This window comes from Taudactylus pleione, unplaced genomic scaffold (assembly GCF_031769625.1).
Source record: "Taudactylus pleione unplaced genomic scaffold, aTauple2 ptg001577l, whole genome shotgun sequence".
NCBI classification, from domain to species: Eukaryota; Metazoa; Chordata; class Amphibia; order Anura; family Myobatrachidae; genus Taudactylus; species Taudactylus pleione.
The window spans coordinates 225854-251637 of NW_028285974.1; the positions used below are offsets into that span (position 1 = coordinate 225854).

Here is a 25784-nt window from a genome sequence, read left to right on the forward strand (position 1 = left end):
CCTGAATTCGCAATGCGAATTCAGTCGATAATATCACACTACAATCTGCATTACAAATGCGGATTGTAGTAAATAGAGCCCTTTGTCCTTCCCCTGTCTCTTTCAGGCTCTGTGCTAGGGATGGGAATCATTTGATGGTTCATCAGAAACATCGGTCAGATGGTCTTCGATGTTCGATGCTCAACCCTGCAATGTTTAGAATCAAATGTTTCATCACCATCGCTAGATTTCTCCCCCAATGTGTTTCCCTGCTTTTCCAATGTTTTTTTTTGTGACACTGGGCCTGATTCAGACCCGGTCGCAAGCGCTGAGCTCTCGCAACCGGGTCGATGGTGGCCCAGAGCGCATGCGCACGACGGAGCCGGCTCCGTCGTGCGCATGCGCGAGACCCGGATAGCGACGCCTCCGGGTCTCGTACCAAAGGGGGCGTGCTGTCGATGTTGAGTGACAGCACGCCCCATTTGGTGGGCGGGCCAGGGGAGTGGCTGCCCAAACGGAGGCGTTCACAGTGTTGTCAGTGGGACAACACTGTTAGAGCCAAAATCTCTCTGGGGCTTGCGGCAATGATACCCTACCACAAGGGTCTCATCACAAGCCCGATGGTTGCGATGGTCTTGACCATCGCGACCATCTTCCTGGCCACTCGCTATAGCTGTGGGTGGTCACCCATAGCTATGCGAGTGGCCAGGAGGCCGTTCTAAAAAAAAAAAGACCGGCGCGTCCGGCTCTGAATCAGGGCCACTGTGTGGTGCTGTCACTGCTTTGGGCTGTCAGCTGGCTCGCTCCTTGTTTATAGTCAATTACAATTTAGGGGCATATTCAATTAGCCGCGAAAAGTCGGCTAAGTTTCGCCTCCCGGACTTTCCGCCTACACCGCATGTTTTTGGAGAAAAGTCTATTCAAGTGCGTGACCGCTTTTTGCCCAATTCAATTGTAAAGGATGTGAAAACGGAACCTTTCGAAACTCAAACAGGCAAAAAGTGCTCTCAGTTTTGGGAAATCAGCCTGACACCCCCCAAAAGATGCACTGACATTGGGGATCACTATAGATCGCAGTGCGTGTGCGCGAATCAGTGGGAGAGATCGGGAAGCGTTCAGTCACTGTGCATAGACTGCCCAGCAGAGTGAGTGACAGGAGAAGATGTTTGTGGGTGGTGACAGGGGCTGGCTGCTAGAGACGGGGGAGTGGAGGTGCGAACGCAGGCGTGCCTGAGCGTCTCAATGCCGTTTCAGAGGCGTGCATAATTTAGAGGCAGTGTCATAGTACACGTCACCTGGCTGGATTTTACACTAAAGTGCTCGCAGTGTTTGCGGTAGGGTATGGTCAGCCTCAAGCGCTGCGATCACATCCGATGGTACCCAATGTACCGATAGTTGCATACACTTCCTGGAGATGACGTGTGCAAGTTGGCGTCTTAAGGCAGGCTAGTGGACGTCTCCATACGCAAAGCGATCGCACGCCAAGACAAAGTGGACGTGCTAATGCCTTGGCGTGCGATCGCCTGCCTTCCCGAATTTGTATACGCATCGAGCAAGCGAACGCATACAGCGAGTGGGTCTGAATCAGGTCCTCTGGTCAGCCAATTAGCAGAAGCACCAATTAACAGTCCCACCCCTGGCTCACTGCCACTGGTGCTGCTCTAGGTGAACACTGGTTGGATTCTGGGGTGTCTGGCTGCTGCAGCTATTGAGGAGAGAGAGTACTTTATGTACAGGAACGTAGCTTAAACCCCTAGGGATTTGAGTGCACAGATAGGAATCAGTATAGTGGTATTGATAGGGTTAAATTTGGTAAGTTTTTGTCAGCCTATTAGGATAGTGTAGGTCATACTGGTGGGAGGAGTTTAGTGATTTAGTTCAGTGTTAGGCAGGGCTCTGCCTCTTCTTTTTCTTGGACTTTCAGGCAAGTACAGGATATTTGGGCTGTGATAAAGCCTTTCTTTATACTTTATCTTCCTACTTTCTTACTTTCTCTATTCTGCCTTTTCTGCTCTGCCTTTCCCTCTCTCTATCCTAAGTGTGCTGCCCGCAGTAGTATAGTAATAAAATTCAACCCCCCCCCCACCTCCTCACCTTAGTGCTTGCTGAGATGTCCAGTCCTCGGCGCTCTGCTCCTATACCAGCGCGTTATGTAGAGTCCCTAGGGACTCTCACGCGCAGGTGGGCCTCCTCTTGTCTGGCCGGGGAGAGGGAGCTGAGGGTGTCTTTTGGCCTCCCCCCCGCCGCAGATGCTCCCCCTCCATCACCAGTCACCGCAGCTCCAGCTCCGGAGTCTGTGGATGGCTCCGGGGTTCAGGGCCAGCGGGGGCGTGGGCGCACGCTGGCGTCCTCTCCCAGCGATAGCGGCAGCTCTATTCAAGCTGTCCGCAGGCGGGGTAGGCGCCGGCGGGCTCCCGCTTCCTCCCCCGATAGCAGCGGGAGCACCGCTGCTGTACCACGTGGTCGGGGCGGCCGCCGGTGGGCTCCAGCCTCCCCACCCAGTAGCGCGGCGCTAGCGCCAATAATAAGGGGTCCCGGCAGCCCGCGGGTGTGCGCCCGCGGGCATATGAACGGCCCCATCAAGGCAGCAGTTTGGCGGCCGGGTCCTCTAGGGACGCCGGCGCCATTTTAGAGGCAGAGGGCGGCGGCCATTTTGGCTTACAGAGGTCAGGGTCAGAATTAGGAGGATCTCCTGATCCTTCAGGATCCAGTTAGGGTGAGGAAGGTGCTGTGTTCCCGCAACGACCATATGCCAGGCGGGGTGATAGGCAGGTTAATACGCGCGTGCATGGTTTAAGGGATTGGGGGTCCTCCTGTCCCTATGCTGCCAGCCGCACAAGTGCCCCTCAGGCCATTAGTACCCCTGCTCCTACGCCCTCCCCAGAGTTAGGTGCACTGACAGGAGTGTTGGTGGCTCTGGTAGGCGCACTTACGCCTCTATTACATAATGTGAACGGGTCCGGCGGAGGGGATCAGACTCCTGCGTTACAGCAATTGACGCCACTTGTTGCGCAGTTGTCCGCGATGTGTAGCCTACCTGCACCTGTGACAACCACCGTTTCTCCTTCTCCTCTGTCTCCTCCGTCTCTCTCTTCCTTGCCGGTTGGTACCAGGCCCTCAAGGTCTGGTCCCGCCACACGGGGTGGGAATGAAGGGAATGTGAACACGTTGTCGCTGGCCTCCTCCTCTGTTGTTGCAGGTCTCTCCGGAAGAGGTGTGGAGGAATCCGCGTCTTATAATTCCCGGAAGTCATTTCGGGTGGCGGATCCGGTCGTTCCTGGGCAGTCCGGCGTTTCTGCATCAGGTTCATTGGCCGAGGGTCACAGATACAATGACACCCCACAGGATGAAGGGGCGTCCACTTCGGGTGAGTCGGATAGTGAGTGGAGTGAGGGGCTAGTTAGCTCAGAATCTAGTGATACATCCACTTCTAGCGGAAGTCGTAGGCATCACCGTCGTAAAGCCAAGCGGCCGCGTCGCTCACGTGCATCTAGATGGTCGCGTCGCCGCCGTCGGCGTCGTCGGTCCTCCAGTGAAAGCGGGGAATCAGATATTAGCCCAGGGGACGTCGTCCGCTGTGCTAATACGGCAATTCTCCGTGGGCTAAGGCCGCGTATGCGTGAGAAAATTAATAAGGGCAAGTACGTTGACGTGTTTGCTCTTACGTCCAAATCTCGCAAAGCTTTAGCCGCTGCAAAAAAGAAAGGGGGCATCGGGGAGGATGTCCATCGTTCTTATATAAATTGGCTCAGTGGCTTTTATGTTTTTGCGGGCTGTTACCTTAAAACCCGTCCGGAAGAGGCCATGAACGTGATACGATACCTTCACCTGATTCAGGGGCTTTTCCGTACGTCACGCGGCCCTGTATGGCGACAGTACGACGAGGAGTTTCGCCGCAAACAGTCAGGCGTAAAAATTATGGATTTGGGGTGGAGGGACGTGGAAGTCTGGTTGGAGGTAACACAGCCCGCTCCTCTGACCACTGAGGTATCTTCCGGACGGAAGTCCGGCGGCCAGGGAAACGCCCAGAGTCGTTTCTCTAAGGTTCTGGCTGCCAAAGGCCGTTGTTTTGCTTTTTAACAACGGCAATAGTGCAGCGGGAGCCCGGTGTCATTTTCGACACCACTGTTTGCGTTGCGGTGCCCCCCATCCAGCCAAGGAATGCCCCAGATTGCCTGCCCCTGCTTCTTCCGCTGGCTCCAGACCTACTGGGTCCGGTGCCGCTCCATAGAGCTCCATCGCCAGTCCGCGTGGAGGCAATCCGTAAGTGGTTGTTTAGGTACCCATTGCGCGAGACGGCGTTGTTTTTGCTTGATGGCTTCACCGAGGGGTTTCAGCTCCCGGTGGTGGGTAATGTGCTGTTAGGGGAACCCAAAAACTTACGTTCAGCTTACCTATTGCCGGGTATTCTGAAAGACAAAGTGGCCAAGGAGGTGCAGCTGGGGCGCATGGCTGGGCCTTTTGCTGCCCGTCCTTTGCTCAATTTAGTTCTCTCTCCATTGGGAGTGGTGCCCAAGAAGGCCCCCGGGAAGTTCAGGTTGATACAACATCTATCCTTTCCAGCTGGGGGGTCGGTGAACGATGCCCTACCCGAATTGTTAGCTCGGGTTTGTTATCAGTCATTCGAAGATGCCCTTAGTTTAGTGAAATTGGAGGGTACGGGGGCCTTGTTGGGTAAGGTCGATGTGGAGTCTGCCTTTCGCCTATTGCCTTTGCACCCCGACTCGTTTCGGTTCATGGGCTTTAGGTTAGAGGACGGCTTTTACTTCGACAAGTGTCTCCCCATGGGATGCTCTGTGTCGTGTTCTTATTTTGAAGCTTTTAGTTCTTTCCTGCATTGGTGCGTTTGCGTGGGCACTGGGGAGTCCGGGGTGGCCCACTACCTCGATGACTTCCTATGTGTTGGGCCGGCTGGTTCCCCTCATTGTGCGGAGCTTATGTTTTCTCTGCAGGCTTTGTTTAGTGAGTTCGGGGTCCCAATTGCTTCCAATAAAACGGAGGGGCCTTGCACTCGTCTATCGTACCTTGGTATCGAGATCGATACGGCTGCCGGTTGTTGCCGTTTGCCTGCAGAGAAGATAGCGAAGCTTTGCGACGCCATTACGCTTGCATTGTCACTAGGTAGGATTACCTTGAGGCAAGGGCAATCATTACTAGGGCTCTTCAATTTTGCATGCAGGGTAATCCCCATGGGGCGGGTTTTCTGTCGTAAATTAGAGAGAGCGACCACAGGAACACGCCGACCCCATCATTTCATACGATTGTCTTCCGAAATTAGGAGAGATCTTCGAGTTTGGGATGTTTTTTTTTTTGGAAACATACAATGGCATTAGTTTTTGGTTGCATCCCCCAGCTGCCAGTGCACAGCTGCAGCTTTTCACGGATGCAGCCGGTGCTACTGGTTTTGGAGCCTACCTGGAGGACTCTTGGTCCGCTTCCCAGTGGCCTTCATCTTGGGTTGCCGGGGGGCTGACCAAGAATCTTCTTTTACTCGAGCTGTTTCCCATAGTTGTTGCCCTGGAGTTGTGGGGTGATCGGCTCCGTAACCGGCATGTCATATTTTAGTGCGACAACTTGGGGGTAGTTTATGGTATTAACCGGCAGAAGTCTACATCCTTGACGGTTCTCAGGCTCCTTGCACAGCTTGTTTTGCGCTGTCTGGCATGTAATGTTCACTTCGAAGCAAGGCATGTTCCCGGCGTAAACAATTCCATTGCAGATGCGCTATCCCGCTTTCAATGGGTTAGATTTAGGGAACTTGCACCTTCTGCGGCAGCGATTGGTGATATCTGCCCCCCTCATTGTTGGCAGGTTATTTGTCCGGAATGGAGGGGTTAGTGCGGCACTCGCTCGCCCCCAGCACGTTGAGGTCCTACCAGTCTGCCTGGAACCAGTGGGAGTCCTTTTTCTCCCGCAAGCGTGACGGAGGTAAGCGGATTTACCAAGTCTTTTTATCTTTTATATGGGGTCTATATTCTGCTGGTAAGTCCAGGGCGGTGGTGGCGAGAATCATTTGCGGCGTTTCGTTTTTCTTGCGCTTGCATGGGCGTCGGGATTTTACCAAGGGATTCTTAGTACAAAGGGCTGTTAAAGGTTGGGCTAGAATGGCCCCGGTTCAGGATGACCCCAGAAGACCAGTTACTTTTTCGTTACTTTTTTTTAGTTTGTGATTGTATTGTCTGATGTTTGCACGTCCCCTTATGAAACGATACTTTTCCGGCTCGCTTTTGCGATGGCCTTTCACGGGGCTTTTCACATCAGCTAGTTGGTAGCTGCTTCTCATCGGGCCCCTCCTGCTTTACTTTATTCACACATTATCGTCGCCCGGTCTCTGATGTGTAAGCTGCAGCGATCCAAAACAGATCAGTTGGGTAGAGGTCGCTGGGTGTATTTGGCGGCATGTTCGGATGCATGTGTTTGCCCAGTTGCGCTGGCCAGACAGTATTTGCGCCTTCGGCCCAACTTGCCAGGTGCGTGGTTGATCCATGGTGATGGTTCCCCCTTGACCATGTATCAATTCCGATCTGTCCTTCAGCGGTGTACCCAGTACCTCGGCTTGCCTCAAGGGGTATACGGTTCCCATTCCTTTCGGATCGGGGCGGCTACAGCCGCAGCCCGTGCTGGATGGTCGGTTTCAGAAATTAAAGTGCTAGGGCGATGGAAATCGAACGCTTATAAACGCTATGTTCGGCACTGATATGTTTGCTTCTGCATTGTATATTGTCTTACTATTGTATTATTATAACGTGGAATTTTTCTGTTACCGCTCGTCACCGTTATCGGTGGGGGCCCTGAGGGATTTTGCCCTGTTTTTGCCCTGAACCACGAAAACTGATTGGCTATTGTTATCCGGGCAGGTTTTTTCAGGTTTTCACCTTGGGCCAAGTTAGGTTTTTTTCCCCCTTTGCTCCCCCTCCTCCTCCCCCCTGTCTTTTATCTTCTCTACCTTTCTTTCTCTCTTTTGATGCCGACATTTCGTTTGTGCTAAGTTTTGGCTTCCATTTGGTAACCTTGTTACATTGTGTTTTTTCTTGCAGGAGCTAATTTGGACCCTCGACCCATATGGGTCGTGGGTCACTCATTTATCCATTGGGCAGCTACATCGCCCTTGGCGTGTGACCCTCAGTCATTTGTAGCAGTAGACAGCATTCGCTGGTTAGGCAGGAGAGGTATGCGCTGGGACGCGCTGCTAGGTTTGCTGTTAGAGATGGCGTCGTGTTTTGGGGCTCCTGGTGTTCTAGTCTTGCATTTGGGGGGCAATGATCTGGGGTCTCAGTCATCCTTAGATTTGAGGTACAAGGTAGTTAAGGATCTTGAGACCATTTGTTCCTGGTGGCCATGGTGTAATCTGGTTTGGTTGGCTATCATTCCCAGGCAGTGTTGGAGGAGCGCGAGGCCTGGGGTGTTAGTCGACAAGGCAAGACGCAAGGTTAATTCCCTAGTGGCAAAAAGAGTGGTAGCTTTAGGTGGCCTGGTGATAAATCATCCTTTGATACGCTTTAGAGATTCTCACCTGTTCCGTTCGGATGGAGTTCACCTTACTGAAGAGGGGACGTCGCTGTTCTTGGAAAGTATCTTTAGGGGATTAGGTAGTTTAGTTTAGACTGATGGCGGGCCCGTCTTTAAGAGGTGTCGTCGGGCGTGGCTGGAAGGAGCGTCAGGTAAAGGGTTAGGTTCACTGCAATTTATTTTGGGGTGCAATCGGCATCAATACACTGTTGACGTTAACCTTCTGGGGTCAGCTGCACTGGCTTACTGGCCGGGCCTTTTTATGAGTGTATTGGTGCCTGATTTGGAGACCTTAAAGATTACTTGCTTAAAGGGCAATTGGCCCTGCAAGTATGGTGGAGGATAGTGGAAATTGCTTAAAGTGAATTTGGACCATTGGCTTATGACGCTCTTTCTTTCCGTCACCAGTCGTTTTTTGTATTTAAAATAAAGGCTGATCTTATTTTTATAGCAATAAAGTTGTCTGTGTCTTTATTTTAGATAAGTTATGTAAGGTTGGTTAAGCTGTACTGGTTTGGATTTGTGTTCACATATACCGATAGGGCGTTTATGGTAACTGAGCAGTCAGTGTCACAGTGTCACTGTCAGGCACTCACTGCATGTGCACTGTATGACAGACCCAGCAGTGCCTCAGTGTGTTCTGGTGTGACGGCATTGGTGAGGAGCTGAGAGAGAGAGAGTGTGTGTGATGATATAAGGCGGGATGTACTAACCTTGCGGAGTACATCCTGCCATGCTTTGCATTTCCAACTGATCGCATATGCACTAACATATGCGATCAGTAGCGCAAAGGACAACTCTTCCGATAAAGGCTGTTTTTTGCGATGTGCGCTGTGCCGTGGACATCTGGGTTTATGACCCAGGAGTCCATCTGACCATGTGCAGAGTGACGCGTCGGCCGTGGGGCATGCTGGGAGGGATTCGATCAGACTCTCTGCTCCTCCCCTGTCTGCACCAGACTCTCTGCTCCTCCCTTGTCAGTGCCAGACTCTCTATTTCTCCCCTGTCTGCACCAGACTCTCTGCTCCTCCCCTGTCTGCACCAGACTCTCTGCTCCTCCCCTATCTGTGCCAGACTCTCTGCTCCTACTCTGTCTGCACCAGACTCTCTGCTCCTCCTCTGTCTGCACCAGACTCTCTGCTCCTCCTCTGTCTGCACCAGACTCTCTGCTCCTCCTCTGTCTGCACCAGACTCTCTGCTCCTCCTCTGTCTGCACCAGACTACGCCCTTCCTCTGTCTGTGTCAGACTCTCTGCTCCTCCCCTGTCTGCACCAGACTCTCTGCTCCTCCCCTGTCTGCACCAGCCTCTCTGCTCCTCCTCTGTCTGCACCAGACTCTCTGCTCCTCCTCTGTCTGCACCAGACTCTACGCCCTTCCCCTGTCTGTATCAGACTCTCTGCTCCTCCCCTGTCTGCACCAGACTCTACACGCTTCACCTGTCTGCACCAGACTTGACTCTGTGCCCTTTCCCTGTCAGCAGCAGCCCCTCTGCACTTCCCTTTCGGCAGCAGCTCCACTACCCCTCACCTTTCATTGGCAGCCTCTCTGCCCTTCCCCTGTCAGCAGCAATAATTGTCCCCCACCACCAGCATTTCCTCTGGGCCCCTCAAACTTTAGATACTGCCCTGTACTTTGTCCTGCCTCCTCCTTTTTCTTCTAGTTCTCACCTCTTCATCCCTTACATATCTTATACTTTTACTGAAGTCCAAGAAGTTCTGGGGCTGCTGACCTGAAGCGTTATGGACTACCGGAGGCACAACCGTGTCCAGGACCACGTAAATGAATGTGAGGATGGCAGGTGAGCACAATCTTGGGACTTTAGTATTTTTGTTGAGCAACTGTATAGATGATTGTTCCAATAGTATGGATCCTAAACATCAAGCTTTTACTCCATAATCACATGCATTAATTGGTTTTAAGGAACTAGCGGTCAGGGATCCTCATGCAAATTATCAAAGCACCAAAAGCCCTATTATTACTGGTGAACAAGGAGATGTTTTTGTTTTTTATACTGCATTAGCCAATTCCTCTTTGGGCTGATCCTGTAGTTGTAGGACAAATCATATCACCGCCAGGGTCTGCCCGTACCCCTAAAGTGGCATGAAGCTGAAATGGGCACCAACCATTACATTCCACGAATGGGCCCTTCATGTCTCAGTTCAGCTCTTGATATAAAACACAACTTTTTTTTTTACTACTTATTATTACAGAATGTAGAGTTTTTATAACCTATCAAAAAGAGTCTGAAACTGTTTGCATCTATATTCCCACTTGAGAAAAATATGTTGACATCAATTCCTTTAGTTTCAATATAGTTAAATATTTAAAGTTGTACCAAGTAAAGTACAGTATGTACTATAGATCCAGAAAAATAAAAACAAAAACCATAAGCACATTAAGGGGAAAATTTACTACGGGTTTGAACTGCCTTTGGTTTGGCTGCGGTTTCCCATTGGGATTGCATCCTGCTGATTTACTAAGCGCAAAAACACTGAGAAGCCACACTTTAGAGTAGGACTTTGAATGAACATCAATATTTTTCCCAGTAGAATAATATAAACCCCAGATTTACTAAGTGGCTGGTTTAGAACCCATTGCAGTGGGATTTTTCAAAACCATTGTACAGTACATGTCCCTGTCTCCATAAATGATATTTGTACTAATCATTTTTTTTTTATTTAAACATTTTCATCTGAATAACTGTAGTAAGCACATACAGATACAAGGAACATGGGGAAATCCCTCAGTATTGTTTATATAGTAATATTTTCATTATAAGGGCGGGATGAAAAATGCTGTCAAACCCTGAAAATGGAGGTTTGACCGCATTTCTCATGTACACCAAGCCCCGAATGAGATGCACTCCGGGGCTTGGTTGCGATGGGTAACGGCATCTTCTTGATGGCGTTACCCATAAAAGCCTATGGGCTTCTTTCTGCAGAGTGCTATAAGATCTGATTGGATCCCTCCCAGCACCCCCTGCGGCATGCACAGAAGGACGCCGGAAAGTTTCTGGGTCATAGACCCGGAAGTCCCTCCATCGCAAAAGGCCATTCTTACCGAGAGAGCAGCCCTTTGCGGCGCTGGTCATGCGTCCCGCCCTAAGTCTTTGTCAATGTAAAAAATAAAAAGAACCTTTCCTGATGAAAACCGCCTTCCCCTCCCTACCTGGCATTGGCTGATCATCCGCCAACGTTTCAGCCTCGTCCGACGCTCTCTTTCTCTTCGGGAATATAATAGATCCCTCATGTCTCCATCTCCTCTTCTTGTCTTCCTTTCTTCTCTTTCCATCGTCACCTTTTAAGACATTAAAAAAGATCAGAAGCCTGAATAATAATAATAATAATAATAATAAAAAACCTTAATTACATATACTGTAACTGCTGCCTTATTATTAGGGACACATAACCCACAGAGAGACACTAACAGAGACCAGATATAAGGAGGACTAGCTATTTGTATATAACACATCTATATACATTTTATTACCAAGTTCCCAAATTATCCAACACATATCTTATAAGATAACCTAATATTACTGTTACTGTTATTCATAGAATATATCATATTGTACCCAAAGGATAACGCAGGAGAAATTGTTACTCACATACAATGTTATATATAATGGCGGCACCAGTCTTATAACATGACTGATATTAATCTCAGTAATATAGGGCACGAGTCAGAGATGAACGCTAATGTCACCACCGCCGCTGCCATTTTGTACGGAGCAGCTGTGCGGAAATATGGAGATGTGCAGGCACCGGGATTTGTACTGAGATGAACACTGGCGGTTTCGCAAATCCAAGCAGCTGCGTATAAAGACGCAGCATCGGCCTCCTGAGTAACCCTACGGTCATGTAAAATGCCCGCTGGAACTGAGACGTCGGAACCACTTTTACTGCGTACAGGATCGCAATCACAGGCAGAGACTCACCCAGAATACGGTCATGAGCAGCGGCGGCTCTTACCCTCTTAGATGAGGGGGGCTGCCACCACTGGAAACGAGCGTCACTCACCTCTACCTGCGGGTCCCGGCATCAATCTGTCAAGTGCTGGGACCGGCGCATGCACACTAGCGGCTGGGAGCTGCGCGTGCACATGTGCATGTCACCAGCTTCCAAAGGGCTGCATTGTCTGCAGCCCCTAGGAGCCGGTTAGGGCTGGTGTAAAGGCAGAGTAGTGGCTTCATACTGGAAGCCGCTCTCTGCTAATAGCAGCCGGGACTGGCAGCCCCAGGGGGAGGAGACACCTCCCCCTGAGACTGCCTGTTGTATATCTGACTGGCAGGTGGCTCCTCCAATAGGAAGCCACTGCCAGTCACAGTAGTGTAGAGAATGCAGTCACGGACTGCACTGACTTTATACTGAAGTGGCGGATATTACTGGGGGGGCTGTAGCCTCACAGCCCCTAGGCAAGATCCGCCACTGGTCATGAGACATCAGCATTTAAGTCATCACCTCCCTGTTACCACCCACAAATGGTCCCTGCCTGTCACTCACTTCACGGATAAATCTTCACTGCGAGCGACATCAATAAATAAACTTGACGCATGCGCAGGGTGACATATACACATGTACAGGCTACCGATAATCTATAACCGTGTTCATATCCGCAATGTGTCCATCTCTGAGTCAGGCCCATAGTCCATATACTGTGTATAGTAATTATGTGTAGCACTCATTTGTACTCAAATAAACCCTGCTGGGTGCCCTCCATAAGAGACAACTGTCGACTGACCCGTAAGTAGAGAAATAGTGATAGGAGACTGCAGCGCTCTGGGCTTATGGAATAAAGATTCAAGAAACTACAGTTTGCAATGTTTCAGCGCTTTAATGCGCATTTGTCAAGCAATACAATTGTATTGCTTGACAAAAGCGCATTAAAGCACTAAAACGTTGCAAACTCTAGTTTTCCAATCTCATACATGCACTGCGCTCACCTATTTACACTCCAAGCTGTATTTCATTTAAATAGAGGAAATGTATCTGGCCAGTCCCTACATGGAGTCACAGTAATATGGGAATTGCTCTGTATCCTTTCCCACCAGGTATCACACAGCTCAGGCACTGCAGATAGATGGGTGACGTGCAGTAACGCCTATTGTGTATTATGTAATGTTGGGGTCACATTTTCCCTTGTGCCCCATTTTCCCATATATAAGCCAAACCTTGCCAGCTAATTCCCCCGGTGCCCATTAATGTGAATGCTTGGGGGAGGTTCTGTTTCTATAAGCCTATGAGCCAGCAGCCCTGAGCCCATGGATATAGCATAGTGTGTGTATAACATGTGTGTGACAGCTGGTGGCAGAGGATACAGAGTAATGCTCATGTTACTGTGCCCCCGTGTAGGGACCGGCTAGAAGAGGGGAGATTTTCCTTTTATTAATATCTGTATCTGAATAACTGTAATAAGCAGCTCATCACATGCAGCATCATGAAACCCCTTATTATTGTTTATATAGTAACATTTTCTATTAAACACTTTGCCAGTGTAACATTATAAAGTAAATTAGATGAATATCCAACTACATTTAGTGTCTCTGATACTGCTGGGGCCCTACATCTGCCCCATACTAATGGGTGTACTCCCTGATGTACCCTCCTTCCCCTCTCTACCTGGTCTCTGCTGGTCTCCATGTAATGCTTTCTCCTTGCTGCCCGATGTCTTCCTCTTCTCTACCAGGGATTCCTGTTGTCGCCATTTTCTCTTCCGGCTCCTCTTCCCGCTCCTCTTCTCTTGATAATCTTCAGGGCCTGGTATCTTCCTTTCCAGCTCAGATGCTCCCTTCCTGGCTGGCTCTGGTGCTGTCTCTCTGTTGTTCATCTTCCTGCTCCTCTTCCTTCCGGCCATTGTCACTGACTCCTGTGCTGGCTGCTGCTACTGCTCACTGGGCTCCGTCTTCTCCAAAAACGTCAGTTGGAAGATGTAACTGCCGCTCACAACTTTGAAAGTAAACAATGCTGTTGCCATGACTACAGGTGCATGAGGCCAGGATGGGAATCCTGTCATGTGACCAGCTTGCTGCTCTCTCATATACACTATAACACATATATACTATTAGTGAGGATCTGTGTTTCATGGAGAGGTAGAGGAATTTGTGGAATAGACTTTTATTTAGTGTATTTTGAAGATTAAGTCAATTACACATTATTTTTGCATTATTTCAAGTTTTTTTGTAAATCTATTTATAACTGCAGAAATGGAACATAGGTCAAAATGTACATAAGGTTATATGGTACCTGCATGGTAACTAATTCACCATTATAATAATACAACAGAAGACAGGTCCCCTGGACCAGTCTGCCGGGTAGAAGAAGGCAATACTGTAATTGAGGTCAGGGTGCCTTTGTGCTTTCATCTAGTAAGTAACAACACAGGTGAAGTGGAATTAGGGAGGTGAGAGGGCTGGATATGATTGTACAGAGACCCACCAATTATAAAGTGTAGTAGGATATTAAAGCTTAGAAGCAGCTGCAAATTAATTATACAGTGAAAGCAGCGGGGGGGGGGGGGGGGGGGGGGGCTATTATAGAGGCACCAAGAATGGTAATGTTTTATGAATTCAGAATGGTCTAATATAAGAGACTAGGCACATCTAATATGCTGAGAGGGGGTTTCTGTCAAGAGTGCAGGTAAAATGATGATGATGATAAATTGATCAGTTAAAAATGTACATTTATTAGGTATTTAATTAATAAGCAGCATTAGGTCAAAAAATTGTTCTGGGAGCGATAGGAAAAGAAGGGTCTGTCCTACTCTCTCTAATAAGATAATCTCTCTCTTTTTATTCTTCAAATGCAGAGCGCTATGTTGGGGGAATTCATATATGGTGATCTATGTGATATAATACATAGATAATGGCACAGACATATAAGTAATGGGAAAATCAGAAGATACTGATCCAATTATTCATAGATGATGTATATCAAGCCCCTATTACCGTGGACAGAAGTGCAATATCTGCATAAGTCTTTCAGGTATTTAGAAAATAGAAATGTATGAAATATCATACAGTCACTTTACATGAATAATTCCTGATTTATGGTCACATAAAACGTATCTTCTGCAGGAATGACCAACAATCTGTATCACTCTTACACTGTTATACCCCTTTTCCACCAAAATTCTGGGTCTGACCCGGAGTTGGAACAGGGTTCCTATATGGATCAGACCCGGAATTTAGCTGGCGCCGACTCAGGATATTCCCGAGTCGGCGCCGCTCACACCGCAGTCGGGTCTGCATAGACCCGGCTTTTCCGGCGTGAAAGTGGACGCTTGGAGATGACGTCATCTCCAAGCGCCACTGAAGCCGGACCAATCGGCCGGCATGCGGCTCACTCCAGGTCATCAAGACCCGGAGTGCGCCGTACACACAGCAAGGTTTCATAGGCTACGCCCGTGTTAAACCCTGCTATTTACCTGGGTTGGATTGCTGGGTCACTCGACCCGGCAGTCCAACCCTCACCCCTTTTACACCAAGGAGCTGCCCGGGTTAACCCTTCAATAACCCGGGTTTTAGCTCCAGTGTAAAAGGGTTATAATTGTATAATCTCAGGGGTTTGTATATCACAGCATGGGGTACAATATATCAGTGGTTTCCTTGCAGGATGTAGTGTGAGAAGCATGTGTATGAGTGTAATACATCAGGGTGATTATCAGCATGTGTTACAGCATGGGAGATCAAGGAGCCAATATAGGAATAAACTTATATGCACTAGGTGACCGGTCTATGTGGAGATTGCGGCCCAAATAACCACATAAAATCTATGCACTCTGTAACTGCGCCTCCGTATATAGGGCCTATATATATGTATACAGCTGCTGTGTGAATATATGCATACGATAATCGTTCTGCTGTGTAAATATCGGCATAGCATACACCTCTGAATCTGTCCCATAGCTGTTATACTGTAGAAATCGGTGTCTGGTGACGGCTATGCTCCTTTGTGGTCTCTGGTGATGTAACGAGCGTGAGTGACACATAATTGGGACACCAAGCACTGGCCACGTGGTGCTAAGCTGCAGGTGTATGCAGAGCCGGATTTAGACCTCATGGGGCCCTAGGCAAGGTACCGGTTTGGGACCCCCTCCCTCAAACAATCCTGTGCATACATTACAGTAGGTGTCTCTGGACCCCACTTGGAATGTCACAGGCGAAAACGGGAAAGAAGGAAATGGGAGGAAAGGGTGAAAAATAGGGTGACAGGAAGAAAGCTCATCAGGGTCCCTACCTGCCTGGCCTTGTTGGGTGCAGCACTGCTGCTGCTGATTGCTACTGGTGGGCGGCGGCGGGGCTAGCCAGGTGGATGATGGATCACCAGCAGGGAGGGACAGGGGCGGATCTAGACTCTTACTTTTGGGTGGGCGGTGTGTGTATATGCAGTGGTGACAAGGATGTGCTTGCCACCGCATCGGCGATCCATCCATCATCATAGATCCCAATGGGGGCCCAGGGAGTGAGGTATGTGTCGCCTGGGTCCTCAGACTCCTCATTAGTCCGTTTTTAGTCACCTGTAGGAGGGGGACCTTGTGTGTCATATCAGGGCCGGGCTAGACCAAGTAGAGCCCAGGACAAAAAAATCAATACAGGTTGAGTCTCCAATATCCAAATATTCCGAAATACAGAATATTCCGAAATATGGATTTTTTTTGGCATGACTGAGAAAATTAAACCTTTGATTTTTGATGGTTCAATGTACACAAACTTTGTCTAAGGCAGAAATTATTACAAATATTGTATAAAATTACCTTCAAGCTGTGTGTATAGGGTGTATATGAAACATAACTGAATTTTATGTATGTACACAAACTTTGTTTGAGCCACAAAATTATTGAAAATATAGTATAAAATGACCAGCAGGCTGTGTGTATAAGGTGTATATAACACATAAATGCATTATGTGTGTATATTGGGGTCCCATTCCCAAGATATTCCATTATGATATGCAAATATTCCAAAATACGGAATATTCCATTATCCAAAATACCCCTGGTCCCAAGCATTTTGGATATCGGAGACTCAACCTGTACTGTATTTGTGTGTACTAAATAAAAACTCACCTTACCTATATGGTGGTTTCTCGGCAATGGGGAACCTCTAAAGAAATTGATCCTCCGTGGGCAGACAGTGTCCTCAATCAGTAGTCACTATTCACGTTGAATATCACATGGTCCGGAAGATGCCTGTTTGTGTAGGAATATAACCAATGTCATCATCGTACAACAGAAGTTCAACCTGAAATGTGCCCCCTGTGTCCGCTCCAGCCTCCTGCCCCGTGTTCCCCCCAGCTTCCACCTATCTATGTCCCCTCCAGTCCCCTGGCATTCCAGCCTCCAGTCCTCTGTGTACCCTCCAGCCCCCCATCATTCCAGCCTCCAACCACCTGTCATTCCAGCCTTCAGCCCTGTTTCCCCTCCAGCCACCTGTCCTCTCCAGCCCCTCATCATTCCAGCCTTCAGCCCTCTGTGTCCCTTCCAGCCACCTGTCATTCCAGCCTCCTGTCCCCTCATCATTCCAGCCTTCAGTCCTCTGTGTCCCCTCCAGCCCCCTGTCATTCCAGCCTCCTGTCCCCTCATCATTCCAGCCTTCAGTCCTCTGTGTCCCCTCCAGCCCCCTGTCATTCAGCTTTCAGCCCTCTGTGTCCCCTCCAGCCCCTCATTCTTCCAGCCGTCAGCCCTCTGTGTCCCCTCCAGCCACCTGTCATTCCAGCCTCCTGTTCCCTCATCAATCCAGCCTTCAGTCCTCTGTGTCCCCTCAAGCCCCCTGTCATTCAGCTTTCAGCCCTCGGTTGATGCTAGATCCAGTAGCGGTTCTAGGTCCAGGCAAGCCGGGCCGTCGCCCGGAGCGCCATGGTGTCCGGCGGACGCTGGAAACGCCCACCCTCCCTCCCGGTGCTAAAGTGTTTATGAAGCTTCAGGGGGAGGGAGCGGAGGAGGGAAGGGGCGGCCACACAGGACGGCGCTAGGCGCAGCAAAGCCTAGCGCCGGCCCTGGCTAGATGTGGCTAAAGGACCTCTCTGACGTATCAACCACGTGACCGCTGCAGGAGGCTGGACTGCTCCTGCGTTACCATCCAGGAGGGCACAGAGGGGGCATAAATATCTGTGGTGAGCGTAGCGAGGCTCCGTGCCCGAAGCGTGGCGAGCGCAGCGAGCCCTCGAGGGTACACTTTTGGTCCCCCGTTAGCATCCCTGCCCCTCCCCCTTTCATGCCGGGTCACGTGGGTGTGATGTCACAGGTCCCCTGCAGCCCTCTATTCTAGTCATAACCTTCAGCCCTCTGTGTCCCCTCCAGCCACCTGTCATTCCAGTCTCTAGCCCCGTGTCCCTCAAAGCCCCACAACATTCCGGCCTCCTGTCTCCCCTCCAGGCCCGTCATCCTGTCTCCCCTCGAAGACCCCTGTCATTCCAGCCTCCAGCCCCGAGTAACCTCAACAACCAACCAGCTCCCCGGCCAACCCTCCAACTTACCTTCATTTCGGCAGCTGGACTGCTCCTTTTTCTTTGAGTTTGGGGTCCTGCTGCTCCAACAACGGCAGCCAGTGTAGTAGTGTGTGCTGCTACTTGCTCCTCAGGCTCTGACTCTTCCTGACTGAGCAGAGTTGTCTCTGCAGAGAGCCGTCTGGATCGAGGGGGCGTGGCCTAATCGTGGGTCCGTGGCCACGCCCCCTTATGGAGAAAAAACTTTGTTTTCCCCTTTTGTGTTACGGGGGCCCTGGATCCGCCACAGGAGGGACACAGCGGCGGGCCGTGGATCGGGTGAGTCACTGTGTGCCTTGTGCACACACGCAGACCCTTCCCTCTTGCGCAGGCAGGCTGCCTCGTGCACACAGTCTCTCTTTCCCAGAGAGCACCATGCAGACAGCCGTGCGGGACTCTCTGGGTGAGGAGGCGGGACCGCGTGACGTCATGGCGTCACGCGGTACTCGCGAAGTGCTCCTCTGGGAGTCCTGTGACAGGTGATTTCTAAGGGCAAAGGGGCCCGTCCACGGGCCCCTTGGGTCCCGCCGGGCCCTAGGCGAGCGCCTAGGATGCCTAGTGGGAAATCCGGCCCTGGGTGTATGAATCCGTGCCCTGGGGTCACTAGGCTGCAGGGGGAGCGGGAATCTCTGTCAGCTGATGTAGATTGCCAGCTGTAGATTGTGGTCTTTACAACAAAGGAGAGCAGAAATGGAGCACAGGGGTCACCAGATACCGCTGGGAAAGACAAAATATCTTCTGCACCTGGATTTCTAAGGTACATATAACAGCTATATAAGGGGGAGCACTTACAGTTTGCAAAGACATTATTTGTTCCCCAATCTCCGTATAGACCGATCACCTGGTGCATAGAGGTACATTCCTAATGTGGCCTCTGATATCAGTGGTACCATTCAGTGTAATTACTGTTTTTTATTTCATTGAATCCCCTGAATGTATGCTGCCTATTACAAATGGATACACTTTGTTTCCAGAGCTGTAATATTGATGATTATGAGTGTATGCAGTCAGTGCTCTGCAACAAAGTGCTATATATTTTATTATATTCTAGTGGTTCACACCCTCATTGATAAAATAATTTTTTACTTGCATTAATTTATTGTTTTATCCAACTCAGTACCCAGCTCTTTTCTTTTTTTATATATTTTCCATTATGGAGACTCATGTGGGTTCCTGCACCTTATGCCGCATACACACTAGACGATAAGTTGGACGATATGAACGATAACGATATCATTATCGTTCATCGCTTTCAATATCGTCCATTCTGTATGCAAGACATAATTAACGATGCGCGCTCCCGCGGATTGTTAATGATGTCTTTCATCGCTCGTACTCGCAGCGCAACCTGACGATATTATTATTATTATTAACAGTTTCTTATATAGCACAGCATATTCATTTGCGCTTTACAAAAGGAAATATCATTAATAGAACCTAACTGGGTAGTAACAGACAGACATAAAGGTAAGAGGATGATATCATCAGGTTCTGCAAGTACGGGGATGAGGGAGGGTGCCATCACTGAACGATATCGTTAATGATATCATTCGGTGTGTATGCTCAATGACGATAATGACAGTGAGTCTGGCAACGCAGGGGAAACACTTAGCGCTATTGATCAGGGAGCATATCGTTAAGTGTGTATGAGCCCTTAGCTAAAGAGTCCAGCTGCCAATCAGCAGACATTGCCATAGTAACGTTGAAGAGCCTAATTATTTAGTGCTGAGTGGTTTGGAAGCTGTGGATATAATTAATTGTGGGGCTGTTTATTGTCAGAAATAGGTCTATTTATTTAATCTGAATACTACTTATTTATTGCCGGGCTGTTTGGAGGGGGAAGGAGTGTATTATTGTGAATACTATTATTTTAATGTCAGGGCATGTTGGGGATAAACAGGTCTATTTATGAAATGTGACTACTAATTTAAAGTTGTGGCTGGTTGAGGAAAATAGGAGGGAGGCCTAATTGTTACATGTGGGTGCTATAGATATAACAAGTCATAATTGGAGAGCTGGAGGCTTAGGGGTCTATTCATGATGTTAATTATGGGGGTCCGATAATTTCCCCAGGGATTTCCCCTGTACCCCTGTTGGCCAGTCCAACCTGACTGAGCTTAAACCACCAGAAGCAGCAGAGGGAAGTGGAAGCTGCAATAACAGGTAGGAAAGAAGGACATTGTGTCAGCTGTCCTGATTCTGGTGGGCCGTCCTGGTTTTGGGTGACTGTCACGCTCAGTAAAAACATTGTAGGGACAGTTGATAGATATCTCCTCCGTCACATTACTCTCCACATGACGTCAGAGCTGCATGCAGTGCACTCAGCATTGGATTTTATGTGGATGGGAAAATGTTTGGAGCAGCTTAGTTTTCATTTTTATTATTTCTTGGACTCTTTATTTGACTTGTTGTAGCCATTAACTGTTTTATGTGGCAGCTATCACATTGTTTTCTACTAGTTCAAACCACTGCAAACATCAAACAAAGGAACAAAACAATGTACAGTGGTCCTGATTCACTAAGGATCGCAACTGCGTATGCAATTGCGATTACACATGCAGTTCAACTGCGATAGTATGCTAATCCATTGCAATCGATATCCCGTCGCAGCACTACACAGGGACGCCCACTTTACTTTACACACATATGTACTGTCTAGCAAGACTGCAAAACCATCGGTACAATCGAGTACCATCGTATCCTCACACACACTTGCACAAGCTCTTACCTTACTAAGAAATTGCTAACGTCTATGCACGCTATGACGCCTCATACTGCGTAGGCCATTGGATTGGCTAATTTATGCACGCCCCTGCAACAGCGTGCAAAAGCAACTAGGATGCCTGCGTTTCTCAGACCACCCCCCACAAACAGCACTTCCTGTCAACCACTCTGCGATGGATCTGTGTAGTCACTGCGATCGCAGTCCCGATCGCAGCAGGTGGTTTGCGCACTTTGATGCATATGCATGCGCAGTGTGAAATAATCAGCCGATTGAGTGCACAATCACAGTTGCGTACGGTAGTGAATCAGCCCCACCGTATATTCCGAACTGTCCCTATATATTATTTTAAAATATCACCTGAAGAGCCAACATTGTCCATTTTTTTAAGTTTCTTGGCCTCAAGGATGACAACGATGAGTTTAGGAGTCACAGGAGTATAATACAGTGAGAAGCACGTGCCTCTGAGTCCTTCATACTGTAATAAGGTTTAAGCAATAAATAGAAGTCAGTACGGTAAATCTGGTTACGTGTATTTGTTGGAAGGTGATGACATTATTCCCAGGATGTGGCCCTGCCCCGGTGTCACTGTGCCCCCACCTCTGATTTGGCTGCAGCTCCCAGCTCTTTCCACTCCTCAGTGACATGCAGCAGATCCATGTCCCCGGCTGCAGCCGCACCTCCCCGATCACATCATACTGCCAGAGACGGCTAAAGTCATACACCTGCATCACAGCCTCTGATTCCTGTATCTCTGACTGTAGCACCTGAAGTATATTAAAGAGAGTTACTACAATCTACACCAGTAACAGTATACATTATAAATCTGCTGCTAATGTGCATTACACGGTAGCCTTCTGCTGGCAGCAGCGTACTATGGACAACTGGGAAAAACGCTGCTGCATGTTACTGGACAGGAGAGTATTCATTAATACCGGTTCTATTATACTAAGGGGCCTATTAAGTAATATTTGCAGGATATCCCCCACAAACAGATTTTTTGGGGTCCCTGAAAATATTAAGGATCCTCCCAATGTACCATGGAGGGACCACAACAGATATCTCCAATAACTGCCTCATGGGCCTATTCATTAAACCTAAAAATTCTCTGGAGATAATTAGCTTTAGAACTCGCATGGAGTTCTACCTAATTATAGGTGGAATTCATCATTCCACCTCTCCATAAGTATCTATTCCGAAAAGCTGTCACTTTTGCGATGACAGCTTTTCGGGAAATAGATACTTTTCCCTGCCTACACTACCTTATCGCATCTGGAAACAGTGCTGCGCATGCGCTGTTACATCTGTAAAACCAGTGCATGCGCAGCACTGCCTTCAGATGCGTTAAGTTTGTGTACCCCCCCACCCCCTCCCCCCTCCGCTCACCTCCCCCCCCCGACTTACCTGTCCGCGCAGCAGCCTCCGACTCCGTCCTGCTGGTCTGTCATGTGGTTTCCCAGCAGACCACATGACAGATTAGAAAAAAAAAAAACTTTTTTTTTTGTCTAAACTTTCTTGTGCTCTGCTGGGGAGCACACATGTCCGACCAGCCTCCGGAGCCTGAGGACGGAGCAGAGCGCTGGAGGGACTCGTCGGGGGACCTGCACACGCGGATACAGGTAAGTTTCACCTGCTATTCGCCACCTCACATTGGCGAATAGTAACTGCATCAAATTCCGAAAATTGATAATTTTCGGAATTTGATGAATACCACAATTTCCACATCCCCATACTAATGTACTAATGTATGGGGAGTGTGGAAATTAACGCAGGGGAACTTAGCAAGGAGATATCTGTGATATCTTCTGTGCTATGTGGCTACATGAATACCAAAATAACGTTATTTAAGGAAAATGTCCTTAAAAACGTTATTTTAGTGTTGATGAATAGGCCCCATAGTCACTCCATTTCCAACAGGAGGAGCAGCCCCCATAGGATTCTACAGGCTAGGCTTCATTTAAAACAAAAAGACAAAGTATTCCTTCAATGGGGCACTCACGGATTAAATATAATCTGAATCATATGTTACAGTGACCAAAAGAAAACAAAAAATATAACCTTTATTCATTAATAATAATAAAAAGCAGCAAAATATTTATGGATTTTTATATATAATAAAAAGAAATAGTGTATGTGATCTAAAACTCTGTGTTCTCCACAATTGTTGTAATCTCCACAATTTAAATCAGTGTCTTCCTCACTTTTCAATTATATACCACACTGTAATATGTAACAGCAGCCTGGTTAATTGCTGTTCCCAAAGCACTATAGCTCTTGTTACATAGCCCAATATATTAGTCTCTAAATAATAATTCACAAATGTGACTCATTTATCTCATTAGAAATTGTTAATTATCACAATTTATAAGATAATAATATCATAGTATGATTATATACAGTGTCCACTTGATTGGTTAAATTGGCACTTAAGGTAAACTGGTATATAATTATATCCTTTATTATATTGTCAGGACTTAATATGTTTTAATTGTATCATCTACAATCATATTGGTCACAATTATGTTATTTATCAACCCTTACTAGATTTTGTTCAAAGGCTGTGAGTACAATCAGTTGTATTTCCTCACCTATTGTGATACTCTCAATGTCAAACTAAAAAGATATCTAATCTGACTGTTGCAGTGTATTTATTTGAAACACTGCAATACGCTTGTTATACCCCTTTTACACCAGAGCAAAAACATGGGTTTTTGCTGGGTCTACCCGGGTCACAGCTCAGTGTAAAAGGGTCCCTGAAAAATAACCTGGGTCAAGTGACCCTGCAATCCAACCCAGGTAGCTACCAGGGTTGGACCAAGGATGGACCCAGGTAATGGTGCAGTGTAAACGGTGCAACCCGGGTTATCTGACCTGGATCATGCCTAAAATGAGCGGATTGGTGGTTGTGGAGCATTCACCTCCCACTTTTTATGACCTCACAGGTTTAGCAGGGCAGACCTGAGTTCAGTGTGAACAGGGCTGACCTGGGAGTAACCCAGATCAAAGGTGCAGTGTAAATGGGTCTGACCTGGGTCTGACCAGGGTTGCAACCATGTCCAAAAACCCAGGTCGGACCTGGGTTTTTGGTGGAAAAGAGGTATTAGTCACCCTAATCTCATTGCAGGTATACTATAGCATTTATCATCTTTCAACGTGTCACTTTCATTAGGCCATCATCTCATCGGCAATTCAATGGGGTTGAATAGACAGATAATTAGTGAGCTGGTCTGAGACGCTATAGAGCGCTTTTCAATTGCATCATAAATCTCCCTGTGCTACCAGCGTGCACTCTGCGGGTATGGTGTAACGTTTATCACGCTCATTCACATCACAGTTATTAAGTCTAGTTTGTGCGGGGAGTGGGAGCAGGGTTAGGGGAAGTGTAGTGTGTATGGGGAGTGGCAGCAAGTATAGGGGTAGTGTAGTGTGTGCGGGAAGCGGGAGCGGAGTTAGGGGTAGTGTAGTGTGTGCGGGAAGTGGGATCAGGGTTAGGGTTTGTGAAGTGTGTGTGAGGGGAGCGACAGCAGGATTAGGGGTAGTGTATTGTGTGCGGGGAGCAGGAGCATGGTTAGGGGTAGGGTAGTGTGCATGGGGAGTGGGAGCAGGGTTAGGGGTAATGTAGTGCATGTGGGAAGCAGCATCAGCATTAGCATTAGGGGTAGTGTAGGGTGTGCGGGGAGTGGCAGCAGGGTGAGGGGTAGTGTAGGGTGTACGGGGAGAGGCAGCAGGGTTAGGGGTAGTGTAGTGTGTACGGGGAATGGCAGCAGGGTTAGGGGTAGTGTAGTGTGTGCGGGAGAAGGGTTAGGGGTAGTGTAGTGTGTACGGGGAGTGGCAGAAGGGTTAGGGGTAGTGTAGTGTGTGTGGGGAGCAGAAGCAGAGTTAGAGGTAGTGTAGTGTGTGCGGGGAGCGGCAGCAGGGTTAGGGGTAGTGTAGTTTGCGCGGGGAGCAGGAGCAGGGTTATGGGTAGTGTAGTGTGTATGGGGAGTGGCAGCAGGGTTAGGGGTATTGTATTGCGTGCAGTGAGCGGCAGCAGGGTTAGGGGTAGTGTAGTGTATGCAGTGAGAGGCAGCAGGGTTAGGGATAGTGTAGTGTGTATGGGGGGTGGCAGCAGGGTTAGGGGTAGTGTAGTGTGTGCGGGGGGTGGCAGCAGGGTTAGGGGTAGTGTAGTGTGTGCGGGGAGTGGCAGCAGGGTTAGGGGTAGTGTAGTGTGTGTGGGGAGCAGGAGCACAGTTTGGGGTAGTGTAGTGTGTGCAGGGAGCAGCAGCAGGGTTAGGGGTAGTGTAGTGTGTGTGGGGAGCGGCAGCAGGGTTAGGGGTAGTGATTTGTGTGCATGGAGCGGGAGCATGGTTAGGGGAACAGTGTAGTGTGTGCGGGGAGCAGGAGCAGGGTTAGGGGTAGTGTAGTGTGTGAGGGGAGCGGCAGCAGGGTTAGGGGTAGTGTAGTGTGTGAGGGGAGCGGCAGCAAGGTTAGGGGTAGTGTAGTGTGTGCAAGGAGCGGGAGCATGGTTAGGGGTAGTGTAGTGTGTGCGGGGAGCAGGAGCAGAGTTAGGGGTAGTATAGTGTGTATGGCGAGCGGTAGCAGGGTTAGAGGTAGAGTAGTGTGTGGGGAGCAGGAGCAGAGTTAGGGGTAGTGTAGTGTGTGTGGGGAGCAGAACCAGAGTTAGGGGTAGTGTAGTATGTGCGGGGAGCGGCAAGAGGGTTAGGGGTAGTGTAGTGCGTGTGGGGACCAGGAGCAGAGTTAGGGGTAGTGTAGTGCGTGCGGGGAGCAGGAGCAGATTTAGGGGTATTGTAGTGTGTGCGAGGAGCAGGAGCAGATTTAGGGGTAGTGTAGTGTGTGCGGGGAGCAGGAGCAGAGTTAGGGGTAGTGTAGTGTGTACGGGGAGTGGCAGCAGTGTTAGGGGTAGTGTAGTGTGTAGGGGTAGTGTAGTGTGTAGGGGTAGTGTAGTGTGTGCAGGGAGCAGCAGCAGGGTTAGGGGTAGTGTAGTGTGTTCAGTGAGCGGCAGCAGAGTTAGGGGTAGTGTAGTGTGTTCGGGGAGCAGGAGCAGAGTTAGGGGTAATGTAGTGTGTGCAGGGAGCGGCAGCACGGTTAGGGGT

General features: G+C 48.9%; 1 pseudogene; it reads left to right on the top strand.

The window, feature by feature from the left end:
- The first annotated feature begins 5804 nt into the window (after positions 1–5804).
- LOC148442271 (uncharacterized) lies at positions 5805–6676 on the top strand (annotated as a pseudogene).
- Positions 6677–25784: the final 19108 nt, after the last annotated feature.